At 28.0% G+C, this 5,603-nt stretch overlaps 1 pseudogene; it reads right to left on the minus strand.

Moving 5' to 3' along the window:
• Positions 1–533: 533 nt before the first annotated feature.
• On the minus strand, positions 534–1,282 carry LOC111789771 (annotated as a pseudogene).
• Positions 1,283–5,603: the final 4,321 nt, after the last annotated feature.

Here is a 5,603-nt window from a genome sequence, read left to right on the forward strand (position 1 = left end):
ATATCTTACCTTTTTAAAAAGTATTTACATAATTAAAATAAATACTTTTTTTTTATATAATATTTGATGCTAAAATATTTTGAAATATAATTATGAAAATTAGGAAAATATTCTTTTTCTTTATATCATGTTTAAAAAAATTTATTTTATTTATCTAAAATATTTTGAAATATTATTATTCTAATTATGAAAATATTCTTTTTCGTTTATATCATATTTGAAAATTTTTAGTTTACCAATCTAAAATATTTTGAAATATTATTATTTGAAATTTTTTTATTTATCTATCTAAAATATTTTAAATATAATTATTCTAATTATGAAAATATTCTTTTTCTTTACAGAAAGATTTTTAGTTATTCTTTTTCTTTCTATCATATTTGAAATTTTTTTATTTATCTATCTAAAATATTCCTTCAAAAATACTTTTAAAAACCATTCAATTTTTAAAAGACACGTAAATAAGTCAGAGAACATGTACGGCTAAGATGTGAGACATTCTCCGATTTTCTTTTCCAATATGATAGGATCCTTCAATTCCAATTGAGCAAGTCGAAAAGCCATAATACCTCGTCTTTTGTCTTTGCAACATCACAAAAATCCATTACTATCCCATTAACATCAACTACACCGTCATTTTCATTGTTGTCCAAGAAAAGCAATGAGACCCATGCTCGAATTCCAAAGACAAAAGGGTAGAGATGTGAGAAATGAAGATAGTCAAACCAAAATGCTCGACATGACATTTTATCGAAATAATCGAATATAGATTTATTGACTACTTGAGTAACTTTGTTGGAATTCTTGCATCTCACGAGCACGGATATACTCACGGTGTCAAATATAGAAATTGAGAATCCTGGCTCAACTGCTAGAGTCATCTTGAACCCCGGGCCTTCCTGTAGATAACTAATCACATTATATGTACGAGGTGTTGGATTCTTTAAACCATCTTTGAGGACTTCACCCGAAACCACTCTTGAAAAGAGTAATGTGTTTTCGCTCCAAATATCAATAAAAAAAACTCTAAATCATCAAAGGAAAGTCGCGGAGTGAGGAAACGACTTTTAGGGCGTTCATACAAATTTCTATATAGTTTGTAGTAGGTCCCAGAAATAGTGGACCTTTTGCAAATTGAAGGCCACCTCTTAGCACACAGACATTTCCATAAGTAATCGTCTCGAGCTACGTCTCTCCACTGGTTGCACACTGCCATGCACGAAGCAAGGTCCACATCTTCCAGCAAAGAGAAAATAAGATTCAAAACTTCTTCACATGTCATTTTCCAAATACAAGTATAACACCTAAATGAAGATTTTATCCTGCACCAATAAACCACATTGACTAAGAACAATTCATTTAAATCAACTCTCAAGAAAAGATGATATTGCAATTCAAGTAAATCGAAAACATTCATATGTTTGGTAGGCACAATTTACATTCTCAACGTTAAAGTTGTTTAACAACAAACAGAATGCTAACACTTTAGTCTGAACACCATGATCTCGGTTGCATTAAAAACATTAAAAAAGGGAATGAAAATCATGTTCCAAATAGAGAACAAACATTCATAACTTTCCTAGTAGACAGTTCTCCAATGAAAAATATTGACTAAAATTACTATGATAGAGAAAAGCTAAATAATAAAAGAATTAAAAAATAAAAATTGCGAAGATCAAACTCTAGAACATCATACGTCGTAGAAGAGGAAGAAAAATGTTTTTTGTCGGAGTGTGTTGGAGAAAGAAAAAAAAAATGCTTCTATCTCTAAATCGAAGAAAGTGGAGTGGGTCGGGGAAGAGAAAAAAAATGCTTGTCTCTAAATCGAAGAAGATGGAGTGAACAAGTTATGCAATTCTACCGAAACTTATATAAATCTAAAAGATCGAAGATTATGTGAAATCAAAATTATGTGAATCTACACGATAAAGATAGAAACTATGCAATCACAGAAGATTTAGGATGGATTAAATTTTCATTAGTTCAAAGATGTTTATAAAAAAGATATCCTAATCATATTTAAAAAATAGCAATAGCATACCCTATGTAAATAATAATAATAAAAAAAAAAAAAATCTATACCTAATAAATCTCTAAACTTTTTAAATCTTTTTTCTAAAATTTTAAGAGCATTAATATTAGGTTAATAGGTATTTTTTGAACGTGATAGTAACGGTTTCATTTATAATATAATAACAGTAAGTATGAAATATTTTTAAAGAGTTTAAAATAAGTTTGAAAGTGTTTTTGAATTTATTAGAAAAGTTTTTTTTTATGAATTTATTAAAAAAGTTTAAAAAATACAAATGAATTTTTAAAAAATGAAAGGGTGGTTTTTAAAAGCATTTTAAAAGTTAAAAAGAATGGTTTTTGAATTTTTTTTCAAAGTTTAAAAAGATTTTTTAAACAAAAAAAAATTGTTTAAACTATCAAATTTTAAAAAAATTTAAAGAAATCTTTTTATGTTTTATTTAATTTAAAAGTGTTATTAAAAATTTTAAAGATAGCAAAGTTTAAGATTTTTTTTTTATTAATTTAGACTTATTTATTTATTAGAAATAGACAATTCTTAAATTATATGCATTTATTTATGTTTTTAGGAATAGAAATTTACCGAGTGCACAAAAAAAACTGAAAATGTAAGATAAGTTCAAAAAATAAATTGGATAAGATGTAAATAAACAAATAAAAAACAAAGGTAAATGTTAATTTTCCCCCTCTTACTATTTTCATTTTAGGGTTTGAAGATAAAAGGAGGGAGAAACAATCGAAATTGGCTCGAGTTCACTTCATGTTCGGAATTATGCACAAGATGTTAGAATTTATGCCTTAAAGTATCATACTTAATTATTTAATTTTAGTAATAATTTTTATTATTTTATTTATAATTTAATATTAACCATCGTATGAAAGTTCAAGGTTATTAATGTAATTTTGAAGAGTATGTGGTTGACATACAAGAGAGTCGTGTTCAAGTAATAATCTAAAGGGTATATAGTATATGGATAAAGTTGGGTGTCTTATCTTGGTAACACTATTCATACGACCCACTAAGTAATCGTTACAAATGATTTGATTTAAATCGTTCATGTGAAGACATGAACCAAGAAATATTTTATCTCTCTTTATCAATTCGTTAATTGAGAAGATTAATATTTCACATGATGATCATATATAAGTTATGAATTCCTGCCTGTGAGAGTTTGTCCTTTAATTTGCAAGGGTGAAAATGACTCTTGTATTGTAACTGATTCAATATGCCTACCATTTTGGGGACTTTGACCAAATAGGGAGATGAGAACATAATATCATGAGATGAAATTCACCGGTTTCCATATAAGGAAAGTAGATGAGTTATTATACTAAGTACAGATTTCAGGACTTGAACAATGCGACCTCACCCTCTCATTGGTCCGAGAGGAACTTGGTTTATGATTGGATTATAAACAAATTGTTCATTAAAGAATTAGTGGAACTAGAGGTGAAAGATGTAATTAAAGGGGTAAAACAGACTTTTAACCCGTAATTATAAACCACTCGTGAAGGGTTTACTTGTTTATAATGATTATATCAATGAACATGTTCTACCATGCATAAGAATGCAACTTTAAGTCTCTAGTAGAGTGACATATAGTTGAAGAATGAAATTTATTGATTAGAAATTTTATTAATTAATTTTATATCATTGGAACATATAACATATCATGTAACGACCCAAAAAAAAATAATAATTAAAATAATTAAAATAATAATTTTTCCTAAACTACTCTCCACTAACCCATCCTTCCTCTCCCAACTATCTCTCCTCAACCAACTCATTGGTCAATGTCCCAAATCAGAATACTGGATCATTGGTGGTTTCTACAATGAAAAAAAAAATCAAACAACCAGATTTAGAGAATACTGGATCATTGGTGGTTTCTGAAAAAAAAAATTCAAACAACCAGATTTACAAGGAGAGCTGGAGATTTAATTTGGAGAGAGATCTTGTTGTTATTAAGGTAAGTCATGTTTCTCATCTCTGATCTCTTTTTCATTTATCCAGATTTCCTTTTCGTTTGTCTAATTATTCAGAATTAGATCCTGGTTCTCTTGCCGAGTTATTTAGATTTTTGGTTATGATGTTTGGTCATAGAAAAATAACTAGAACAGATTTTCTTTTCCTTTGTCTAATTATTCAATTAGATCCCTGGTTCTCTTTGTCCAGATATTTAGATTTTTTGTTTAATTAGATCCCTGGTTCTGTTGCCCAAAAATTAACGGGTAATGAAAGGAAAGAGGAAAGAAGAAATGAAAGATTTGGAATGAAAATTTATCTGTCCATTTTAGATTTTAACAAAATTATAGGAAGAAAAAAAAATACATATAAGATAAAAGGAAAGATTTGGAAAGAAGAATTAATTAGAATTAAAAAAGAATGAAATAACTGTATAGAGGCCAAAGTACGGTTAACAAAATCAAAAGACAAAAATATATATATATATACTGGAGGTCAAATAGGATAAACAAAATCAAAAGAAAAGAGAGAAAAGTAGAAATGGAAGGAAAAGAAAAAAAAATACAGAGAAGGCATAGAAGTCATACAGAGTAAAATAAAAATAGAAAAGGGAGGGTAGAACTAAAAGAGAAAATTGAGAGAAGAATAGAAAATCAAAAGAAAAAAAATAGAAAAATAAAAGGGAAGAGTTGGGAGTAAGAATGGATTCAATTGACCAACAATATGATTAAGTAAGAATCGATTAAATATTGGTAGAAAAAAAGCATAGTAAAGAAAGAATATCAAAAGACAAAAGACAAGAGAGATGTCAATCGAAATAAAAAATAGAAAATGAAATCTTAATATAAATAGAATATATAAATAGAATATATAAATAGAATATATAAATAGAATATATAAATAGAATATATATATAATATGTGTATATAAGACTTTATCTATGTNAAATGAAATCTTAATATAAATAGAACATATATATAATATGTGTATATATATTTAGAGGTATATTATAACGTTCCAAGACTTTATCTATGCAAAGTCTTTAATGCTCGCATGAAGTTTAGCACATGAACCCTCGTAAGAGTGGGAGAATTTAACATGAAATTGATGCCATGGATTCTTATAGGTTGGCTTGGATACAAAAGAAAAAAATCGAACTTTTATTAAAGATAAATTGGTGACAATCGTATAAGCTAAACAGGTAAGTGACCTTACTATAGGATAGGCTAAAAATTGTATGAGTTACGATGTTGTATGAACTATGTCGTACGATGCGGTATATGAGTTATGATGATGTGTGGGTTATGATACCTGATGATGTGCTCAGTATATATATATTTTGATGAATGTCGTACTTGATATGTTTGATGCACTTTGTGGCAATATGATGAGTATGATGATTGCGTGACGTTTACCTTAATATGATGACGTTTTCCATATTGAGCATGCTATATGATGATGAGTGCCATATTGCATCATGTCGTTAGATCGACATAGGACACAACCCTAAGAGCGTGAAAATGATATTAATATAAATATCCACGAGTATGTGTTACCTAGAGTAACAAAGAGATGAGACTAGAGGGTTGTGTCAGAAGAGACATTA

Source organism: Cucurbita pepo, chromosome LG03 (assembly GCF_002806865.2).
Source record: "Cucurbita pepo subsp. pepo cultivar mu-cu-16 chromosome LG03, ASM280686v2, whole genome shotgun sequence".
NCBI lineage: Eukaryota > Viridiplantae > Streptophyta > Magnoliopsida > Cucurbitales > Cucurbitaceae > Cucurbita > Cucurbita pepo.